General features: G+C 34.2%; 1 long non-coding RNA gene across 1 annotated transcript in view; it reads right to left on the bottom strand.

Moving 5' to 3' along the window:
- The window catches only part of LOC141571907 (uncharacterized), a 107,770-nt gene that overhangs the window by 20,020 nt on the left and 62,036 nt on the right, over positions 1-25,714 (bottom strand). The window lies entirely within an intron of this gene.

The following is a 25,714-nucleotide window of genomic DNA, read 5'->3' as shown; positions in this document are numbered from 1 at the left end:
CCAAATCACTATAAGAGTAAAAAATAAACAAATTTCTCTGCCCTGTCCAAGGGCTGCTCTACTGAAATCCCAAAGTAGAGTCTGTATATCTAACAAGTGTGCTGGGTGAATCAGATGTATAGCCAGGCATTGAAGACACAAATGTGCTGCTGTGACATTCCATATGTTAGGGTCATGTCACCTGTGATCAACATTATGGTTTATGTTCTCTGTTCCTCACAATTGCTGGGCCAATACAAATCATCCACTTATCTCTCATCCAATCAGCAACCTCTTTTTGTGTCCAAGATACCAACTAGGCCACTAACATACAAGAGCTACATACATACTCTTTTAGCTCTCTTACAACCAGGATCCTATGTTCTGCAGGTATTTCAGCATCCTCAATCACAGGGAGGAAACACACACTTTGGATGTAGTTTGTTATTTTTATTAATAAGAGTCAAAGCAAAGAATTAAGGATTTGATTAATTTTATTTTCCATAAAAGTGAGTTGGTTCAAAGTTATGAATACACAAATATAATATATACAAAATACATGATGTGCATATGATATAAAACATATCACACAGTGGACTTGAAGATAGTGGGGCTATATAATATATTTTCCCTGGAAAGCAAAACTGAACTCCTGTGAAGCAACCTATGGAAATATAACAATAGTGTCTTGTAGATAATGACAGAATCTTTATTGTCACACCTTTTAAAGTGAATCTTACGATGAGACATTTACACATTAAATATAAAGCTCTATGAATCTGGTCAGGTGGGATCGGGACTTTTTAAAATCTAGTTGGACTTCAGTAACATGAGGGTGAGAACTTTTGCCGTAGACTTAACTTATATTCAGACTGCAGGGCATATCTGTTGGTCATTCTGCGGTTGCATCCTAATAGATGGCCATGGCTTTCAAGGGGCAAATTTAGAACTGAAAGAGCATACTTAATATCATCTTATCTTCAGTTTAGGGTTTATTTGGAACTAGACATTAAAAACATTCCTGCTACAAAATACCTAGAAATGCTGAAAATATAATAATAAACATGTGTTTGTTTTTTTTAAAAAAAAATAGAATAAGTAGACTAGACCTTCGTGTTTGAAAATTAAAAGATTTTAGGATGGAAAATTGGGGAGCTGCACTGAAGCCACCATAGTTTTATGGAACTTACTCTTTCAAACAATCTAGAATTTTGATAGTTAACAGCAAAGCCAGAGAAGTAAAACAAGACAGCAAGGACAAAACAGAGAAAAATGAAACCAATCACTTGAATAAAGTTGGATCGTTCAAAGGCCGTCCACCTTAGTGTATAGATGCACTAGGGAAAACCCACCTTCTAGAACAGAGACATAACAAAAACTCGTCTGTCTTAGAGACAACTCTCATGGAAAAATAAAATAAAAAAGAGAAAAATCTCTCCCCTAAAAATTTATAACTTGTGCCCATCTTCACACTGATATGGAATTTATATTTATATTTCTCGCAAGTATAAATTAAGAAATTAAATAAAGTAATTAATTTAAGTTTTCTCTGTGTTGGAAACCCCCAGGGCACTCTCTATAAAGATTCATAACTACTCAGAATTCATATGGCATAAAGAGATAAAGCCCAGCTGGACATGAACTCACAACACAGAAAGAAATATGTCAACATGAGGGGGAGTAAATAGAAAGAACATATGGCTGAATTAGACAACCAAGTAGTTTAGATATTCCAACTACTGGATACAGATTTTGGAGTAAGTACATTTAAATGCTTTTTTTTTTCCTAAATGAGTGAGAAAGAATATATTATTAAGGGAAAGCAGAAAAATTCAAAAAAGAATAAAATAGAATCTGTGTTTGAGTATATAAAATGTGTATATCCATATCTATGTAACTACCACCCATTTTTTTAACAAAGAGAAGATTTCCAGAACCTTAGAGGATCTTTGGATTATCCTTGCCAATTAAGATTCTTCCTGCCACACCACAGTAATCACTACCTTAATTTACAGAATAATTAATCTCTTAATTTTACTCACTTTTCTTAAACAAAATAATACTTACTTTTGTATATATCTAAACTCTACATACAAAGAATTACACTTTATTCATTTGGTTGTATTCTTATGTTGTTCAAAATTATTATTTTTGAAGTCCATTATGCTCACAGTTATAACTATAATACATGAAATTTATCATTGTGTATTAGTCCATTGTATGTATATACTGCATTCAGCCTATTAATTCTAGTTTTCATAAACCCAAACATAATCCCAGGAGTAAAATATAAAGATCAAATGTAAACCATAAGTCAAACTGAGAAACACAAATACTATATGATCTAACTTTATGTGAAATCTAAAGAACAGAATAAGCTAGCAAACAAAACAGAAATATACTCTGACATATAGAGAAAAAAACTGATGGTTGCTAGATGGGGTGGGGGGAGGGGATGGAAGAAGAGGTGAAGGGATTAGAAATTACAAATTGGTAGTCGCAATATAGTCATGGGGATATGAAATACAGTATGAGGAATATAATCAATAATGTTATAAAGATTATATAAAGTGCCAGATGGGTACTGGACTTATCAGGGGGATCACTTCATAGACTATATAGATGATTGACCACTGCGCTATGCACTTGAAGCTGAAGTAGAATAATACTGAATATCAACAATAATTAAATATATATTTATTTAATTGTAATTAAATATATATATATATATATATATACACACATATATTTTATTATAGCTGATACACACACACACACACACACACACACACACACACACACACAAGTATGTACCACACAGTAGCCATCATAATCTTTACTGGGAACCTGTTGGCATTCGGAATCTAATTGTTCACATTAATCTAACATATATTGTCGATTCTTCTAACTATATTTTGTGTAGTGTGTGACTAAAGGCTTGAACTTTGGAATGAGCCTCTGTAAGTTCAAACCCAGCTCTACATGTTCTAGCATATTTTGGAGTATAATAACCTCACTAATCACTAATTTCCTCTTTTGTAAAATACTGATATTAATGTACTAATTCCACAGAGGTGATGAATAAATTAGATAACATATAGAAAGAAGCTCAATGAATTTTATGTGACTCATTAAGTGCCCAATACTTTACAAAATTAATAGTTCAGGGATGCAATTGAGGAATGATTTGCAAAGACGACATGATGAGGATAATTTCAGAAAATAATTCACATTAAAGTGATTTCCTGTTTAAATTTACTTTAGAATATCCAAGCTAAACTCTTATACTCATCTAGAATCCATATATTGTAGGAAGCCAGTATGGCTTTCTCATTTGTTAGATTTCAGACATCATACTTCAGTGTTTTATACATCTTAATATATTCAGGAAAGCCCAAGAGAAATTGGTTAAAGTTCAGAGAAACCAAATGCAATAAAAGAAAGTGACTTTTAAAGTACAAAAAAGAGTGGGGTTATTGAATCAGCATCACCCTGACTGTGCCCTATGAATCTAGTGAAGCTTCAATGAAAATATAAAGCAATACTCTTTACAGAGTTATGAATTATTTGGGCGAGGACTAGATCCTGGAAATACAGTAAATCCTCAGAGAACACTGCATTTACACAATTTGCAAAACAAATAGATTATCTAAGAAATTTCAGTAGCTTAGTCAAACTGATCCAATGTATTTTTTAATAAACACAAATTGGGTCAGGCTAACTCTGTGATGTGAGATAATTGTAGGTATCTATCTATGTTTTGAATGATTTAGAGGTGACCCTACTAATACACATTTTAGCTAAATATGAAATGACCAAATGGTGAAGCCGAAATCACTATTATAAAATGAATTTTAAATAGATCTGATTTTTTGTTTATTTAAAAATGAAATTTTGAAACAGAAATTAACTTTGAATTTTAAATTTCAGGAACAATAATTTATCAGCATTTTCAACTGTTATACTGTTCTTGCAATATGTAATGACCATTTATGGTACAAGATGATACTGATAGGTGCTCACTTTCACTAACAGGCCATGGAAGAGTCACATATTTGGGGGATGTCTTGTTTCCCTCTAGTATTTTCATTTATTAAACTCTATATATTCTTTATTATGCATTGATCGATATTGATTTGTCTGGAGTATTACCACAGTGGACTTTGCAGTTTTACTTTATTCTAACACATTTTTGAAAGGTGAAAGTTTAAACTCTTCTTTTATGATTTGAAGAATATCCACTTAGGAATTTTTTTAAGGCTATGGTGGTCTCATTTCCGGGCTTAGTGGAATTAAATAGCAAAATTTTAAATATACATAATTCTTAAATTATAAAGTTATTCTGTTGAATGTTATAAGTGTTAGCAAAAAGATTAGAGTAAGGATATAATATAATTACTGCCATTATAGTTTATATTATTACTAAAACATTATTAATATATTGCATATATGCATTTATGGATATAAAGATATACAGATATAGGGCTCAAAAAGACATAAAGTCCTCCCCGTATCTTAGCACTATGCTTCATAATATAAATATTAATTGTCAAAATATGTCCTATTTATTTATTTGAGTTTTACCAATAAATTTATGCATAAATTATCAATTTTCACAATCATATTAATTGTGGAAATAATAAGTACACATTTATATATACTGGACTAATGAAGTTTTAACATATAGGTACATAAAGAGATTTTTATTCCAAGCCAGCTAGAATTATTAACCTTTATTTGAAGGTATTAAGAAGATGCTAACCTATAATATATTAGCAAAAATCTAGATAGCATATTTCTATGACTACTAGTTTAATGTTGATTAAACATAATGGTGCCCAAAATAATTAAATGATAATTTTTCTCAAATAATTTCAGAGACACCAAAAATTAAAATGAAGTTTACATTTGGTCTTCAGCTTTCCAAATGCTGAATCTGAGGCTGAAATATCTGAACAAATATTTGAAAGACCCTGAGTCCTAAGCCAAACATCTGTGCATTTCTAGCTGGCAGATCAAGTATCAGTATTATCAATTATCTAAACTAGTATTTCAAAAACTGCGTTGCATTGTCCTTTTTCCTTTATTCTTATTAATCATATTATCTCTCTTGCCTTCTTTTCCTAAGCAATTCCATCCTAAAGCACATAAGGTAGATGTCTACAGTAAGGGATGGGGTGGGGAGAGGATAGTTGCAGTGGCCAGAGCACACTGTCAGAGTCCAAACAAGGAGAGAAGGACATTCACGTGAAGAGTGATCTGGCCTAGGAATTAGAATCCAAGCAGGGTAGGTAGGATATCCCTGCAGAAGGGCAGGTTGGTATGAGGCCTCAGTTAAGGTAAGGAGGGCATCCATACAGGGGAAAGGAGTTAGCATCTAAGTGGGTGAGGAGGGTACCCTGTGAAGGAATGACATAGGGTAGGGTGTCAAATGTAAGGTCAGAGGGTTCTCACCGGTGGGGTCACTCCTGTGCCCTTTGATTAATACTTGCATAATAGATCTTTTCCCATCCTTTTACAAAATGTCTTTTTAGTTCTTGTTTATACTATAAACATCCATAAAGGTTTACTTACAAAAGATAAATTAAGGAATGGAGAAGTGATTCAAGAAGAAACTAAAACTAAAGTCTTCCCTTCTAGTTTGTGTCCATTGTGTGACTCTGGATAACTAGTCTTCCTTTGTTTATATTTTCTCATTTGTTCAATTGAATGATATGAGGTCCGAAAATTAAGTTCATGAACTCATCCTAGAAAAATTGCTACATACCTAATTGCCGAATATCACTATGGTCACCTTCGAAGTACTCCCCTTGGGAAGCTATGCACTGATGCCAGTGTCTAGCCCACCCTTCAAAGCAATTTTGGAACTCTTTTTCTGGAATGGCCATCAGAGCTGTCATTATTGTATTACCCTTGATGTCCTGAATGTCATCAAAATGTCTTCCTTTCAATACTTCCTTTATCTTCAGGTAAAGAAAGAAGTCATTGGGGGCCAGATCAGGTGAGTAGGGAGGGTGTTCCAATCCAGTTATTTGTTTACTGGCTAAAAACTCCCTCACAGTGTTGTGTGAGCTGGTGCGTTGTCGTGATCCAAGAGCCATGAATTGCTGGCGAAAAGTTCAGGTCTTCTAACTTTTTCACGCAGCATTTTCAGCACTTCCACATAGTAAACTTGGTCAACTGTTTCTCAAGTTGGTACAAATTCATAATGGATAATCTCTCTGATATCAAAAAAAGTTAGCAAAATTGTTGCAATATGTTTGCGAACTTAATTGTCAGACCTTGTATTTTCTCTTTCTTAATCTGTGGAAATGCCAAAATCATTTTTTCCTTGGAAAGATGTTGGCACTTGATATATACTACATAGTGATATACAATTTTAAGGAGGCATTTAACCATCGTGGAGGTTAGAACCATTATTGATTCCGGATCAATGAGAATTAAGCTAAAATCCAGGACCCAACCAATTCTCAGTGTCACTAATGCACATTAATAGCTTCCATACCTTTGTAATATAAGCAAAACAAGAAAATTTTGATTCATAGAAATGATGAGAAAGTATGATTTGTACTTTTGTTCTCTGAACTACGTTTCTTAAATCACTGACATTCTGATTTCAAATCTAATTCATATGGATTATACAAACCACATGGGATTTTTATCTAAAGCACTTATTTAACAATTGATTTTTTTTACATTAATGACTTTTGTATATAAATGATACAATTTCTTCCCACTGAAATTTAAAGTTAGGCACGTATAAATAATGGTTTACATGTGCTTGATCAGGTTGACAAAGTCTTTAACTAAAATTTGAACTGGACTTCTGATATAGGAGGCATGAGCTCTTCAACTCAGCTCAGGCCCAGTCTTGCCTATGTCTTTGTCACAGATCTAATTCCTACACTTATGTACTGGCCTGACTCTTGCTTAAAGTTTGCTCATGATTAAACACAACTGGCAAAATGACAAAACTTAATAAAGTACAGGAAATTAGGCATGCTGCTAAAATGAGTTGAGTAATTTGAAACTATATATTTTCAAACATATGCATAAGTAGGTGAAAATTATGTTCCCTGATTACTGAGTCACAATAGAACTTGTACATTAAAAAATAACATAATTGTGTGGTATTCTTGCCAAACATCTACACTCATTCTACGAGTATGTGAAAGTACCAGTAATTTTTAGCCAGTAAGATTGTTGTAAAAGCAAAAGACTTGCCCTCAAGTCAAAGTCAGTGGAGGATACAAGGTGCCTCATTTCCAATGATATCTGCTAAAAGAAATAGAGCTGACACTGTATAACTTGATTCACAGTTAATTACAGGATATAAAATGTTCTGTAAATGAGCCATTATGCATTTTCCATTTTGTTAGTTATTTCAAGGAATGAAAAGTTTAAAACTAAGCAAATTTTCAGTTAGGCACAAATCACATTTTCTGAGAAACAGTATTATCTAAAGAGCAATGCACTGGTTTGGGAGCCCTATATCCTAAATCCTTTTAGTTCTATGTACTTCCCATGTAATCTTAGGCAAGTCTTCTCTCAGCATAAAAGACTTTGCAGCTTATAAAATGAAGACTAATACCTGCTGCAGATTAACCCCACTGATTATGTAGATTTAAAACACTGATTTGTAAGGAACATTGGGTTTTTTGGAAGCAAATGAAAGACAAAAATAAACACATGTTTTTTATTGTTATTATTATAAATTCGATGATTATTTTGGTTGATACTTTACTCAGTGAGAGATTTATAAAAGATATTGTTATTTGAAAAAAAAATTATCCATGCTAAAATTCTGTTCATTTATAAAGTTAACCACCCACACAACACTTCATTTTTTTTTCTATAATTTGTACATTCTTTGAGTTCTGTTGAATTACTGAAGAGAAAACATTCTTTTTTTTTTCATACTTGGGTATACCTTATGAAAAATCCTATTCCATATTCCTCCCTTCAAAATCAAAAAGAAAAGGAAAGAAAAAACAGTTCCCCCAATAGAAAGGTATAATTAAAATGAGAGGACTTAATCTATAAACACCCAACAGAAAATTGTTTTCATTTTCATTTTCTACATTGAATTGCATAGGATATGACCCAATATATTCTAACTGGAAATGGAAGATAGTGTTTTTTACAGAAAAAGTAAACAAAAGCTTTAAAACTTAAATTACCCAGACAAATAACCTGCATGTAGATTTTGGAACGTGGTATCAGTGAAGCTCCTCTCTTTACCAAATACCCTACATCAGCTCACCATCAAGACTGATCATAAGCGGTTGCAACTGCTAAGGCTTTGAAGCTTACAATATTGATTTTTTTCCTTTTTATTAGTTTGTCACAATGAAAGATAATTAACATTGCATGTCATAAAAACCCTGTACAAGCATAGATACAGAGTTAGCATCAAAAAGTTGAAGGTCTATATTATATTATAAAATGACTTTAAAAGTAAAATAGTCACATAACATAATTCTCCCCCACAAATGTACATTATTAACAGTTCGGAAAATGAGCAAATTGATTTCATTTTTGAAGGGTCCTGGATATTTCATGCCATCATTTGATGTGTATATATATGAATAAACACTTAAGAGGAAATGAGGAAGGGCAAATAATTTAGTAGTGATAGAAAATAATAATGAGTTCAGCAAGTGGATCAAGCTGAGTATAAATTTAAGTTACTCAAGTCTTCCCTTTGTCTCCTTATTCTCTTTCTTTTAATTTATATTCATAGACTAAGAAGAGCCCTCAAAAAATCATCTCATCAAAGCCACAATGAGATAATATAATCAAGATAATTCTAAGAGTCAGTGTTCAGTAATAAAATCTGCCAGGAAGTATATTCATCATTTCATCATCTTGACTCATGAAATAGTTTTCCACATGTCACCTCTGAGAACTCTCATTGTCATATTGGAACTAAGGACACCATTTCGCATTCTTCCTGTCATGGTCATACTTTCTCTTAACTTTCTTGTGGGCTGAATTGTGTCCGCTCCCCAAAATTCATGTAGAATATCTAATGAAGCAGGAAGTCAGTGAGATTAAACATTTCCTTTAAAGAAGTCCTTAGAAATTATACCATCTGATGTCTAAGATTAAAGGGCATGGGGCAACTTTTAAAACAGGCCTCCTATGAAAGGCCCTTTTCAGGCAACTTACACAGAGAAATCCATTATTCTGTGGGAAAACACTACTGTGTTTTTAGTACTTTAGCAAAAGATGCCTCTTCCCTCACTATATATAGTTAATGACTTGTGAGTAGGTGAATAGGTGTCTAGGTATTCTGGGTAGAAACAGACCAAAATCCTAATTCTCACTCCTGGATACTGAATATGTTGATGTCAGTGATAGTAGAGCAATGAAGTCTCAATGGTAAGGAAGGGTAGGGAGGCCCTGAAATTAAACAATCCCAGGAAACAATGAGAATTACCTTATTCAACACAAGAGCCTTAATGTTTGAGAGGTGAGGTGGGTGTAGACTGGTGATTGATTCTGGTGCAACATGAAGTTTGAATGCCTTCAGAATCCAGTCATTCAGGCACATAATTTGCTTTGGAAAAAAATGTCCAACATGCAATTTTTACACTGAGTTCTAAACTTGGAACTCATGCGTGGGACACCACTGCTGCCAGTTAGAGATAGAGACCAACAAGAACATAGCTTCAGAGAAAGCAAGTCTCCATGATGTGGGGAGAAGAATTCCTCAGTAGAAATATGACAGCAAGTAGCAAAGGGAATGGAATAAAACAATTCAGGTTTCCCTTGGACTATCCACTCCCCACCCCATCCTTCTGGGATTCAGTAAATCCCAGACTTCTTATATAATTTACAAGAATGAGAGAAAGGGTCCACAAATGGAAGGCAATGAATTTCTTAAAAATAAGACATATGAATTCTCAAAGGATTAGCCAACTAAATATGAGATGAGACCATATTTGAACCCCTCCTTCTAAGTAGGCTATAACTGCTCCATACAAACTCGTACCATCCATATCCCAGTCACCCAAAGTGAAACTCAGGATCCTTTGCCATATGTTCCCCTGCATAACACTTTCTCCTCATTGTACGTGTACACATACTCATACACATAAACATCAACTTTCCAATTCTTACTCCACAGTTTCAAATCTGTTTCTACTCCTAGAGACTCACAGAATCCAAGCTCCATTATCTAGCCAGATTACCATAAATATTATCAAATTAGCAATTTCTCTCCTTTCAATAGGTCCTTTAAATAATCCATTTGTCATTTCAATATCTAGTTATAAAACATTATTTTATTTCCATGTTATTTATTAATATTTATATTAATATAATTCCAGAATACACATAGAGTATAAATGGGAGCTCTGAATGAAATTCCGATTCTACCACTTACTAAACAGGTGATTTTAAATGCATTTTTAAACTTTTTAGGAGCCGTCATTTCTTCAATCATTTTTTAATGATTATTTATTAAATTCCTACTATGAGTCAGGCAACGCTCTACATGTGAAAGATAAAGTAGTGAATGATATAGATAACTTATTTTCAGGGAGTCTGCATTTTGGTATGAAAAAAATCTCATCTGAAAATTCACATCTAAAATGATAATTAGATGGATCTCATAGGATCGTTGTAAACATTTAATAACAAGAATGAATAAAGAGTGAGCATAGTGCCTAACACTAAGTAGATGATTAATAAAAACTGAATTCATCTTCTCAATAAAAATAAGAAGTGGTAAGACTTGTACCTTCTTTTCCTCTAGGAAGGACTCTAATAAATCACCAATAACCATGAAAATATTAAATTAAGAAGGGTATAGCACAGATGCAGAGCTCTGGGCCCAAGGATACAGATAAACAATGCTCAAAATGTCCACTGACTAAAAATCAGATCTAATCCCTAACCTCAAAATTCTATCCGTTTATTTATGTATCACTGTCTTTCTTGCCCTTTATTCTTTTGATTTTTCCCAAAATGTTATCTATGAGTAATATATTTGAAATATTAATATTTTAAAAATATTATACAACATTATCCCAATTTTTCAGCATAAAAAAAGGCAACCCACCCCAATTTCAATAAATTTTAGAAAAACAAAAGTTTACTCCAGGCCAGTGTATGGTGAAGAACACTTTCATATTATTTTTCAGACTTGACTATGTTTTCTCATCTGTCACCTCCAATAAGTCATATATCTAAGTATAGGCTCATCATCAGTTGTGAGATCCCAACATTAAACACAATGTCTTAATATCCTGCTGAAAACAATGAGATAATTACCTCTAGATACCTATATTGACCTTCTAAAGTACCAAATTATCAATGATTAACATAATTTATGATAGATCTACCGAATTTGGGTTCATCCTTAATTTTTATATTTTGATTACACAATATCATGCTTAAATTTAAAGACCTTTACTTTAAAGGATATTATTCTTGCAGCTTAGGTTATGATAACACTTAGCAATAGTTCATCATTCACCATCATTAATTTGAGGAGAATCTCTTTCATCTCTATATCATGTTACCATATAAGTTTCTATATGCAGACTTATTTTTTGTTATTTTTAGAGTATTTCTAATTTTATAGTGTTAGATTTATTTTTGTAGTGACCATTATACCTTCTACTTTGTTTCAAAATGTATTAATTATTTCCACATAGGTTATTAATGTTAAAATTTAGTAGTTCCAGAATAGAAACCAAATCAATGGCATCCATGTCCACTGTAAATTTGATCGCCCATCTAATGAATATCCTTCTCACTGACATAGTGTAGTCAGTGAGTTTAGATTTCAAAGTTTTAGTAACAAACCTCTTTGCACTAGTATTAAATTTAACCTAGAAACCCAATATGTAAAACGTTCAAAAAAAGAACTCTTCTGGCTAACAGAGGGTCCTGTCCACTTGATACTTATGATTCTAAGATGATGGCAAAAAGTCACCAAAGGCTCTTTAGAGCATAGTTTCAAAATCACTGCTCTTGATTCTGCCATAACTCCTGTCTTAGAATAATACTGCACTAAGAAAATTCTTGAAGAATCAAGGAGTCCCAACACCCAAATTACCTGAAGCAACAGAGGGATGAAATCTTCAGCACTGAGACAAGGAGGGTCCTCACTTGTAAAATAAAATTAAAAAGAAGAATTAGTGCATATTATTCTACATATGATATTATGCTAATTAAGTATAACTTTCAAGAACATATCCAAAGCTTTTTAAAAGTCATTGTAGATTAAATCTATTTAGTGATAATTATATTCACCAGACTTGACCTTTGCAAAAGCATACTAATGATTATAGTTACGAAAACGAGAGTAAAAATTATTCTTTAAAATCTTTCCTAAGTTTAGACAGACACCTATCTGAATAGTATTAATTTCTCACATAGAATTAAGATCTAGTAAGAACTGACTCTATTTCTCCATCTTTCACTATCCCCAGGACCATAAAAAAAAAGACTATGTTGCAATTTCAACGTACAGACTGAGTGTGACTTTAGGCTGGATGTATCAAATGAAAAAATTATCATCAGTTACCTTGTATATAGCTTCCTAATTTTAGGACACTGGCTCTTCTTGCCACCTTTATTTGTTATTTATTAACTGTGTCACTCTGCCAATGGCTTTATAATAAGAATACGAGCCCCAGCAGTAACAAAGTTTACATGTTAAAATTTATTCAGTTATGCCCCAAACCGCAAAATTAAAAATTTAAGCAAAGAAATCTCAGAGAAACCTGTTTTTTTTAAAAAAACTAGCTTTATGACAATTATCCAGGATTTAGAACTCTTTCTTAAACAAATTTTTAGGAATTCTCATTGCAATTTCATTCACTAGATCTATCCATGAAACACAGGGGCAAAGTTTATTCCTTTTAGACACAAACCATTTTGTAACCACTTTATTTGATTTTTTTTTAGTAATTGATATATTGGTAGTTTCCCTTAGATAATCAAATAATTCACAGATATTTAGCTCTGACATATATCTTTGCAATTTTTGTGTAAAAATAGTGAAGTCAAGTCTAGTAAAATATTCCCTCAATAAGAACACAAAATAACTACAAAAATACACCAATGTTTTTTTAAATACATAATTTCCTAAAAAACTACAAAAGAGGAAACCAGAAAATGTACCAAAGATTATCCATGACAGGACTCTGAACTCTCCTTCTTTTCCCCAAAGTCATGATGCTCATTCTAAAAGACCTCCAAATTCTCATGAATATTCATAAATCAACCTTCTTGACTATAAGAAGTTAATGGCTTTTAAGCATGCGACTAGAAGCCACGATTGTCTCTGACTGAAGCACAAGCTGCAGAGTACCAAGGTAGATTAAAGAAATGACTCCAATCCTAAAGCATACCCCACACCACAAAATACTGTATCACTGCTCAATCCAAGCTCTGGCTCCTCTAGGTGAAATAAATCATGACACAGGAAATTTAACAACATTGAAAAAGAGAAGTAGAACACAATCCTCTAAGGCTTTACATAATTCCAACAAGATCTGCTCTCATCTTCCATAACTTTCTAAAATAGAAGTTATATTTAAATCCTCACACTCTAACTCAGATCAGAAGACAGAGCTCAAGAAGGAGGAAAAAGGAACCAACCATAACTCACACCACACAGTATCAGGAAAACAGAGCTGCCAATACTAAACATGAAGAGAATGAAAAAAATAGTATGATTCTGTGAAACAAAGAAAAACAAACGTTAGACAAAGTAAAAAAATTGGAGAAGAACAGTTAAACCTTATTTTGAGGATGTGTATAAAATTGCAAGTCTAGAATGGTCTTATATGATGATTTTTAGTCAATTAATTATAGAAAACCATACACCGCATAATGTTTTGCAAAATAAAATTAGCATGAGTCTATTGCCAGAAAAGTCCAATTGTGTACGAATCTTAGAAAGAAAATTGTATATATAGATTTATTATAAAAAATTTAAAAAGTGCTATTGGCAGGGTAAGCTGCAAAAATCTTGTGTATTAATGATAAATCTTAACAAATTCTCTTAGAAGTCATTTTAAATTCTTACCTCCCTTTTGTTTTAGTTACATTTGACGTGTTAAATATACCCTTTTTGAATGAAAGGGAAATAAAAATAATAAAAGTAGCAATACAATAATAATTTGCAAAATAAAGTAGAACAGCAGTTGCTCTCATTAGAGCTGCAACAAATTCTTTTAGGAAGCTTTATTATTTACAATTATTTTCAGCTTTGGAACGGTTCAAGTCTCAAAGTCTCAACTAATAATATTTTTGTTTATTAATTTCTGCCTGCTTATAAATAGTGATTAAAATTTTATTTATAAAATGCTTATAACTCCCTGGAGATTGTATATTGGAGAATAAAGATTACTATTCAATATTATTTTCTTGAATGCTTAAGGATTTTTGAGAAAAGAGTAAGAGTTACCATGAGTATAATATTCATAAAAGAGTTTGATAGCTCTATGGAGATTGCATACAGGGAAATGAACATTTTTATTAAGTAATATTTACTTGAATGTTTAAGGATTTTTGAAGATAGAATAAGAATTACCAGGGGTACAAAATTTGATATGTATTCTAATGGATTTAAAACAGAACATAATAATCATTAAAATGTTTTTAAAGATTACTTAGGATGTCGGCTTTCAATACGACATTTTAAAAACTTGGAAGTTGTTACTTCTGTCCTTAGAAGAATCATGCTGAATGAAGTGAAATTAATTACTTCACTTGAACTCATCAGAAGAGGGAGGAGGCAGAACAAACTGACACCCCAAAATCTAAAGTGTCGAGTAAATAGAGAGAATCACAGCAGAGATCAGCTTACCTGGAGCAAAAATGAATGGAGCCATAAACTAACAGGAAGATTTAACTGGTAACTTTGACAAATTACTAGAGGGTCACTGTAAACTAGGGCTGCAGACTTAGGGGAATACCAACAATTTCATAGGTTTAAATTCCAAGAATCCAGGTAGGTTCTCATAGAGAAGAGTAAAAAATAAAAATAAATAAAAAATTCCCTCGTTTCGTCGTAAGAGAAGAGAAAAGCAACTGTTATGATATAGAACCAGAGTATTCTACAAAACATGCAAAAGCCTGCTTTCCAGAGCTTTACCAGAGCTGTATCCCACTCAGGGGATGGCCACTTCCCTGACGTCAGCACTTTCTACCCTTCCTGTCTTACCTAAAGGGGAATGGCTGGAGTTAGGGATGGAGGGTGGATGAGGAACTGAGAAATACCTGTGACTGCCACAGATCTACCAAATAAATGAGATTTAGTAACAAAATTATAGAATGCTTCCTCTCCCCCACACCATAACATTACATCCACAGGGCTTGAATAAATCATAGTGGAATATAGCTTAAGAGCTGCAGAAAACACACACTCTTTGAGGAGCAGTAAAAAAGAAGAGCCCAAGTCTAGAGGGGAGACAAAAATACGGATACTTGAGAAATTCAAAGCCTCTGGTACTTACAACTGCAACAAACACTGAATACAGCCAAACTTCTAGTCAAATTAATATAAAACTTCACACTAAAGGCCTACTGGCCTTAGTTCTTACTATTCCATGGGTCATGGTTAAGATTTTTCTTTTTCAAAACTAATGACAGACATATATAGAACATATGAAATATATTATATGTTGCAAAACTAGTTGTTTACTGGTAGGAACGTGAGCTAGGAATATCGCTACACATGTGTGAGCCTGAGAAGAGTGCAGTGAAAAACACGTTTTTTTTGTGTGAAACTGACCATAACAAAAATTGAGTGATAAACACATTTACCAAAACAACTTCTGGCTATCACCTAAAAGGTAAACAAATCCAAGGGAAAGAGGATAAAGGCAGAACTCCACAGCAATGCTGTGAGAAGTCTGACTGGGCACTCCGGCTAAGATCCTCTATGAGGTGCAAGCCGCGACACCCTGGGACTCTCCCTTGAGAGACCAGCTTGCCTCAGACCCGTTGTGGCCTGGCCGTCTGTCCTGGACAATGGACCTTCACCACCCGTATTGACTCTGCGACTTGGTTCGTTATTAAATTCTGTTCTATTCTGTATAACCTTCTGTGCTTAGGAGAGCATTGGCCTCTGGAGCGACATTGGTTCCCAAATAAAGCTGTTTTACTCACTCTAGCTGAACCTGTGTGCTGGGACTTTGTTCCCCACTCGTGTCATGAGTACCTCGCAGGGACACAGGACCCTGCAGAGGGGTTAATGTTCCCTTGACTTTCAGGAAGAGACTGAAACGTGGCGACTGCCCTTTCAGGCACTCCCGACAAGACATCAAACCATAAACACATAAAGCTCAAAGAACACCAAGCAAAATAAATAACAACAACAACAGCAAAAACCCCTAAACCTTGGAATGTTATATTCAGTCTCCAAAGACAAAGAAAACATTTGAAAGAAGCCAGAGGGAATTAAAACACCTTACAAACAGTGGAACAAGGATAAGAATTACTTTCTAATGGGCTTTTTGTCAGAAAACATGTGAGCAAGAAGAGAACGGAGTGAAAAATATTAAGTGTTAAAGAAAAACAAAAACAAAAAGACAAAAAAAAAACCCTGCCACCCACATAAGAAAGCAATATCAATAAAATTCTCCTTCAGAATAGGAGAATAAAGACTTCTTCAGGCAAACAACAACTAAGGAGCTTTTGCTGCAGACTTGTCCTGCAAGAAATTTTAAAAGAAATTCTTCAGAGATAAGAAAATGATACAGGCCAGAGAGTCATATCTATGTAAACAAAAGAACAATGTCAGAGAAGGAATAAATGAAGATAAAATATCTTATATTTCTTACTTTTAGTTGATTTAAGACATAACTATTTGTTCAAAGTAATAATAGTCACAAGGTATTGGGTGATTACTGCATGAAGTAAAATGAAAACCAGAAATATTCTAAGACAAAGAGGTAGGAATTGGAAATATTTTGCTATAAAGTACCTGCACTACATGTGAAGCATATAGTGTTATTTGAAAGTAGACTTATATTACTTGTAAATGTATATTTCAAACACTAGGGAAACCACCAAAAAATTTAACAAGACACATAACTTATATGTTAAGACAGAAGAGATAATGAAATAAAATGTTCAGTTAAAATCAGTGATGGGCAGGAAAACAGCAGAAGAAAACAAAGAATCAGAGAATGATCAATGAATAGAAAATAGTTACAAATATGGTAGATATTAACTCAATTATATCAGCAATCATTTTAAATGAAATAGTCTAAACACACAAATTTTTTAAAAAGATCATCAATGTAGATAAAAAATATAAGACCCAACTACACAGTATCTACCCAATTTAAGATATCCATTTTAAATATAAAGACATGGGTTAATGAAATGGAGAAAAACATACAATGTTAACTATAATCAAATGAAAACTGGAGTACCAATATCAATTCCAGTTACAGCAGACTTCAGAACAAGAAAAATAATCAGAGATAAAAAAGAATATTCCTGCTCCATAAGTCAGATCCAAGTGGTGTACTCAGTAAAGAGTGAGTACCCCATTTTTTTTATTTTTTTTTAAAGATTTTATTGGGGAAGGGGAACAGGACTTTATTGGGGAACAGTGTGCACTTTCAGGACTTTTCTCCAAGTCAAGTTGTTATCCTTTCTTAGTTGTGGAGGGTTCTGTTCAGCTTCAAGTTGTTGTTCTTTCAGTCTTAGTTGTGGAGGGTGCAGCTCAGCTCCAGGTCCAGTTGCCGTTGCTAGTTGCAGGGGGCACAGCCCACCATCCCTTGCGGGAGTCGAACCGGCAACCTTGTGGTTGAGAGGACACACTCCAACCAACTGAGCCATCCGGGAGTCAGTGGCAGCTCAGCTCATGGTGCCATGCTCAATTTTAGTTGCAGGGGGTGCTGCCCACCATCCCTTGCGGGACTCGAGGAATTGAACTGGCAACCTTGTGGTTGAGAGCCCGCGCTCCAACCAACAACTGAGCCATCCGGGAGGCAGCTCAGCTCAAGGTGCTGTGTTCAATCTTAGTTGCAGGGGGCAGAGCCCACCATCCCTTGTGGGACTCGAGGAATTGAACTGGCAACCTTGTGGTTGGGAGCCCACTGGCCCATGTGGGAATCGAACCGGCAGCCTTCGGAGTTAGGAGCACGGAGCTCTAACCGCCTGAGCCACCGGGCCGGCCCCCCATTTTTTATCATGCACATCTCCTGGCTCTCTAGCCCAGAGGTTCTGCTAAGAGAAGATCATGGTAGCTTCAAAGACTTGCAATAGTCTGCCTCTGCCAAGGGGTCTTATTTCAACAGGATCAGAATGTGAGTAGTTTATGTCCCAGGGCAAAAACAATAGAGCCATTAGCTAGAAATTAGTGTAGGCTAACATTTAGGGGTGATACCAATAGAAGTAGGTAAATCAAGCAAAAAGACAGTCAAAGAGCCTGGCCAAAAGGTACAATCATCCATAGTAGTCAGGAAAACTGTGTGCTCAAGACTGGGGTCTCTAAGAGACATCAGAGACTGCACACTGTGGGGAAAGAGACCGTACTGAAGAAGTAAAACCAAGTCACTAAGCAAACAAGAACAATGAAAATCTACAGAGTGAGATCAATATCCAGAATTGCTACAAGATATTATCTAAAATGTCCAGTTTTCAACAAATAATTATAAGACATGTAAAGAAATCAGAAAGTATGGTCCATACGTGGGTTAAAAAGTAGTCACTAGAAATTGTCTTTGAGGAAGTATACTTAACAGATAAAGATTTTCAAGCAACTATTATAAGTATGATGAAAGATCTAAGTGAACTATGTTTAAAGAATTAAATGAAGGTGCAATAATAATGTCTCAGTAAAGAGAAAATAGCAATAAAGAAATATAAACGATTAAAATAAATTGTTAAAAAATAGTAAGTGTTGGAGAGGTTGTGGAGAAAAAGGAACACTCATACACTGCTGGTGGGAATATACATTGGAATAACCACTGTAGAAAACAGTGTGGAGATTCCACACAAATTTCAGAATAGTTATCATGACCCAGAAATGCCTTTTCTGGATATCTACCTGCAAACATTTGAAAACATTTAATCATAAAGGTGTATGTAGCCCTATGTTCATTGCAGCATTATTCACGATGACCAAGACATGAAAACAACTGAAGTATTATTTGATAGATGATTGGATAAAGAAGATGCAGTACATATATACAATGGAATAGTACCCAGCTATAAGAAGATATAAAATACTGCCGTTTGTGACAATATGGATGGATCTTCAGATTATGCTGCTAAGCAAAATAATTCAGATGGAAAAAGTCAAGAAACATGATTTCACTCATGTGTGGAATATAAAACTGAAAGCTACAAATGAACAAACAAAAACTCATAGACATAGACAACCATATAGTGGTCACCAGAGGGGAAGGAAAGCAGGGAGAGATAGAAGAGGCTAAAGGTGGTGATGACAGAAGGAGATTTAACTTTGGGTGGTGAGCACACAATGCAATATAAAGATTATGTGTTATAGAATTGTTCAGTTGAAATCAACATAATTTTACTAACCAATGTCACCCCAATAAATTTAATGAAAATTTTAAAAAGAAACAAAATAAAAACAATGTTTTCAAGGAGAAAGAGCCAATGTGGTAAAGGGCACAGGATTTGGAGCCATCTAGACCCATGTCTGACTACTGCACCCAACTCTTTCTCTGTTACCATGAGCAGCTTACATCTGTCAGGCCTGGGGGCTGGTGGGGAAGGCACCTTTACAGTGGAGACATTGGCAGACACAGCCTGAAGCCAGTGATTACACTAAGCGTTGCCAATAATGGTCCAAACAGAAATGCAACTGGAAGTAAACATCACTATCTAGGTGGTATTCCTGCCAAAAATTTCTGGAAGCAATCAGATATAACAAGATTATGAGGCATTCTACACAAAAAAAAAAAGAAAACCCTGGACGCTTCAAAACTGTCAATGTCATGAAAAAGACAAAAGAGAAATGCTTTTATATATTAAAAGAAACTAAAGATATCTGGAAACCAAATATAACACATGACCCTTGATTGTATACTAAATTTTTCAAAAACAAAAAAGAACATTTTGGTAATGACTAGGAGAAATTTGGAAGTGCTCTATGTGTTAAATGACATTACTATAATAATGTTACACAGCAAAACAAAACAAAAATTGAAATTCTAGGATAGAAAAGTATGACTCAAATGAACTTCACTAGAGACTTAAGAATAGATTTGAGTTGGCAAAAGAACAACTTAAAGATAGACCAATAAAGATTATTATGTTTGAAAACAAAATTAAAAAGTAATGAAGAAAAATGAAGAGAACTTTAAAGAAACGTGGGAGATCATTAAATGAAGTAAAATATATAAGGAGAGTATCAGAATGAGAGAAAATAAACAAATAAGCATAAAATAAAATTGTAGAAATTGTGACTGAAACTTTCCCAAATTTGATGGATAAAAGTAAGTTATAAAGTTTAATTTCAAGAAAGAGAGAAGATAACCCACAGAATAGATAACCCATAACAAATCATATATCCAAAAGGGAATTTGTACTGGGAATAAATAAAGAACTCTTCCAACTCAACAATAAAATATTCAACTAACATATGGAAAAAAGGTTTCTTTCTCAAGAATATACAAATGGCAATAAGCATATGAAATAAAGTTAAACATCAACAGTCAATAGGAAGACATAAATTAAAACCATAGAGAGATAACACTCATACTCGCTAGGATAACTAAAATTAAAAAGAAAGATAATAAAAATTTCTAGCAAGAATGTGAACAAATTAGAACCTTCATACACTGCTCGTGAGAACATAAACTGGTGAAGCCAGTTTGAAAATAGTTTGACATATCTTCAAAATGTTGAACATAACATACGACCTAACAATTCCACTCTCAGACATACACTCAAGGGAAATTAAGTAATATGTCCACATAAAAACTTGTTCGTGAATGTTCACAACAGCATTATTTATAATAGCCAAAAGTAGAAATAAGCGAAACATTCAACAAACTAATGAGTGCATAAATAAGGTCTTGCATATCAATACAGTGTAACGTTATTGAGCTATAAAAAAAAATAAAGTACCGATACATACTGCAACATGGTTGAACCTTAAAAATATCATGCTAAGTGAAAGGAGTCCATCAGAAAGGACACATATTATGTGATTCTACTTACATCAAAAACCCAAAATAGGCTAATCTATAGAGACGGTAAGTAGATTAGTATTTACCTAGGGCTGAGGGTGTGGAGAGGAATGGGGAGTAAATTCTAATGGATATAGGTTTTCTTTGGGGGATGATGAAAATATTCTGAAATTTGATTATGGTGAAGGTTGCACATCTCTGTGAATATACTTAAAATCATTGATCCATACACTGTAAATCAGTGAACTGCATGGCAGATGAATTATATATAAATAAAGCTAATAAAATGTAAAAGAAGAAAGAAAACAGAATTATTGAACCAGTATTATGGAACAGATAAAGCACCTGGTAGAGGTCTGGAACAACTCATAAGTGGCTCTGGAGACTTCGGTAATAGGTGTTACGGGACTACAAACTGGAGTGCCTGACTGGACATATGCTACCTGCTGCCATTCCTCAAGGAGAATCTGTCCTTATCAGCTCTATTTCTGGTTTCCTCCAAATTAGCCTGATTCCTGCCCTTATTTCTTAGTATTTCTTTTTCCAGAATAACAGGATTCCTCCTTACATTACCTACATTCCCCTTCACCTCAGCAAGCAATTATTTAAGTTTTTTGTCATTGTTAATGGACCTTGAACTCCACCAATCAGAGCTGCATTGTTAGGAATATTGCTTCAATACTGGAGTATTATTTGAAAGCAGTTTTGTTGATTATCCAGGTTGCCATTCTCCCCTAAGCCTAAGTTGTAATGATGTCAATGAAATTTCATCTCAGGAAATGATATATCAATCTTGGTATGGTCTGGGTTTGCCAAAGATAAACATAGCCTCTTCCTGTAAGTGAAATCCTTGAATTGTTTTGGAGCTGTACAGCACATTCGCATAATCTCCTGAAATACCAAGGGACAAATAAACTTTCTGGAATTGCTTTTATAATACTTCTGTGCATAATTGGGCAGTACAACTGAGTATTCCTATTCACACTAGTTTTATACTGATAATCCTACATAACATTTAATGAACAAAGAATCTTGAAACATTAAGTTTGATGCCTTAATGGTGTTCCATCTATAGAGAACTAAAACAAGAAGACATTCAAGGTTTTTTTTTTTGTTTGTTTTTGTTTTTGTTTTGTTTTTCCAAACACTGACAGCATGAAAGCAAAAAGTTCCCTTTAAGAAATAAAATATCATCAAAGGGTATGAGGGAGTATCTATCCTGTGGGCATTGAACCTAGAATACATAGAGTCATCATTACGCTAATAAAAATATCTCCAATACAATTTCATGGCGGTTATTGTTTTTGATCACCCACTACCACTTTCTTTTTTCTGCTCATGACAGATTTGACCTCAGTTACCACAAAAATCACCATGGTTGGTCCACAAATAATAACCCATATCCCTGTCCATAGTTTGGTCCAAAGATAAGTACATAGCACAGTTGAACCAATGGTTTTCTCTAGAACATTTCTGCTGGAATGTTAAGTGGTCATGAAAAATGTTTTCTCCTTCCATCATCATGAGTATATAAACTGTGACCTCAGAGCTGATAAAGTCATATCCTCATTATGTATATAAGCTGAAAAAATTAAACAGACACACAGGGAGACACAGAGATAACTGGTAAAGAGACTGCTTCTGTTATACTCTGAGTTGCTAACATCTCAGGAGCTATCCTCAATCCTGAAACTTGTTTCTTGGCTTGTAAACCGCTGTAGCATTTTTAGAGAAATAGAGAAAGAGACACATACCTACACACGTACATGCATACATATAGCACATATGCCTATTTGACATAATACTAAGGAACACTGTTTGAGTTGGACTTTAGTCATTTACAAGTGAAAGAGCATTTAGATTCAGGGGATATAAATAATAAACTATAAGAACTACAGAGTTCCTTCCTTGTACTAACACTGCTTTGGTAAGTCAATTCTTCATTCAGGGTATTTTGGTTGCTTTCCTACTATTACAGGGTTTCTCAACTTCAGCATTATTGACATTTTGTGCTTTGTTGTGAGGGACTGTTTTGTGCCTCGTAGGAGGTTTTGCAGCATTGTTTGTCTAAACCCATTAAGTATCAGTAGCACAGCCCCTCCCACCAGGTGTAGCTAAAATGTCTACAAAAATTGTCAAATGCCCCCTTGGGGACAGTATCACCTCTGATTGAGAACCACCGCTCTATTAAAAAAATACATTTTCATTGTTTTCGTGATTATAAAAATAATAAAAATTTATTGAAAAGATATTAAAAATACAAAAAAATTAAATGGACAAACTGAAAATCATTAGCATTTTATTTTATTCCAACATAGTCACTTGTAACATTTGGTTACATTTCAGTACAGTTTTTGGTCTGATATTAAATTCAGATCATATATTGTGCTATATGGCATCCTACAATTTTCATCCAATATTCCATATGAACATTTTCTTATGTCATTAAATATTATCTAAAAATGTAGTTTTGAATGGCTAAGTAGTGTCCAACTGCATGGTAGAGTTCTTCTTCCTTCCTTCTTTCCTTCCTTCCTTCCTTCCTTCCTTCCTTCCTTCCTTCCTTCCTTCCTTCCTTCCTTCCTTTCCTTCTTTCTTTTAAGTTCAGGGAAACTCTCCTGAGCTCAAGTCAATCTTTAGGGGTTGGTACAATGAACTCTTTGTCTCATAAGAAAATGATTCTAAACAAAGGCCTTTTCATCATTTTGTTTAGCAAAGAACATATGGAATCAACCAATTCATCCTGTAGTGATTCAATACACAGTCTATTTTCTGATTTTTGATACTATCCAGTCAGTAAAATTTCTTGTTAAAATGTTTCAAATCCAAGAACACCTAAAGCTCCATTTAACCAGTGGAAGAACCAATGCTAGTTTATAATTATGATATCGTTTTTAAATATTTATGACACTCTGCTAAGCACTGGACTTACAGATTTGTCAAATAACTTAACCCCACTGAGAATGCACTTAAAAGGAATTAGACATGTACAGAAATAACTATAATGTACAATGCAATGAGAACAAGGACCAAGAAAGATAGGCAAAATGCAATGGCAATTCAGAAGAAGGAAAGACAAGTTGGAGAGATAAACCTGTACGAGGAAGCAGTAATTATGAACACCTTTTAAAAAACAGAATTCTGATATGCCAAGGAAGGTAAGGAAAGGGAGGACATTCCTGGCAGAAGAAAGGACTTGAACTTGGAAGAGGACACTAAGTGGTAAGATTGGTGGGTAGTGGCAAGGCCTGGAATTCCAGGTGATGGTGTCTGGGGTAAACAAGGAAGGCGTAGAAAAGCAAGGGATAAAAGGGAAAAGAAAGGCATGGATGTTAACGAGAACCTATTCTTGTTAGGTACTATATTTTAAGTTTTACTTACAGCATTTCCAAACTCACATCTCCATCTTTAAATTGAGAAGACCAAGGCCCATAGTGACCCAGCTTTAAAACGACAAGAATGTCTGCATAGCTAACAAATGGCGGAGAGGAGGTTAAAATGGAGGATTTACTCTGATTGTCTTTAAACTACTCTGTGCTACCTTTAAAATCTCATATATTCTATTACTTACATTCAATCCAAATAAATCCTCTTTCTCAAGCCTTTGATCTCAAGCAAAACCCACCAATGCTCTCAGAGAACTCTGGACACCTGTTCAGTTGCACCCGTGATGCAGTACATTTATGTATACATATGTCCGCCCACTCTCCTCAACCCACTCCCGGCAATATGGTAATTTCCTTGAAAGTCAAGAAAGCATCATCATCTCTGTGGCTTCATTCACTCGAACAGAGTAATTGTCCCAAAATATTCACTGATTTCATAGCACAGAATCCAAGCAGGGTTACTGAGACTAACATTTCCACCCTCCAAAAAATTGGTGTTAATCTGCCTCTCTTTCAAAGTAATTATAAAATTTGAGAAAATGCCTTTAGCTAGATCTTGACTCCACGTATATTTCTGGTGGATCCTGGCTTGTTATAGATCCTCAAATAGAAAGGAAACCCTCTGATAGCACGTTACATGCAGGAGTGAGGGTGTTAAGTTTATTTTAAATGTTGGGCTTAAAATTGGATTGATTTTTTGTACTAATAGTGTAATTTCCAGGTATTTATTTTAATAACAAACAGTACTTGAAACGACTGCTATTCAGCAGTAAGTTTATAGCTAATTAGAGAAGCATCTCACTGATGCACGTTAATGAGAGGGAGAGCTATTACTGATCAGAGTGTGAAAGTTTCAAGGATAGCATCATAAAATGCGGTTTGCTTGGTTCTGTAAATATATGTTGTTTACTTAATTTACAACAGCCCATAGATTACTCAAGTGCATAACACACTGGTATATTAGGTGAAATAAAAATCTCACTAACATGAGCTCTCACCAAAGTGCTCTATCTGCTATTAAACTTTTATTAAGAACGGAGATAAAAACAATTCTCTTTGGCGTAGGAATTAGAGTGCCTGCTGACAATCACTGAAGTGAATAAGGACGAGACAAAAAGAGAGAGAGCCGTGTTCTCAAGAAAACCCCGACCAACCATGCTCACTGTGCTCTGACCTTGCCCTTACCATTCCCAGAGGTATTTC

Source organism: Rhinolophus sinicus, linkage group LG05 (genome assembly GCF_036562045.2).
Source record: "Rhinolophus sinicus isolate RSC01 linkage group LG05, ASM3656204v1, whole genome shotgun sequence".
In the NCBI taxonomy this organism is placed as follows: domain Eukaryota; kingdom Metazoa; phylum Chordata; class Mammalia; order Chiroptera; family Rhinolophidae; genus Rhinolophus; species Rhinolophus sinicus.
Note: the sequence above shows the minus strand (reverse complement) of the source record. Positions and strands in the feature narration are given on the sequence as shown.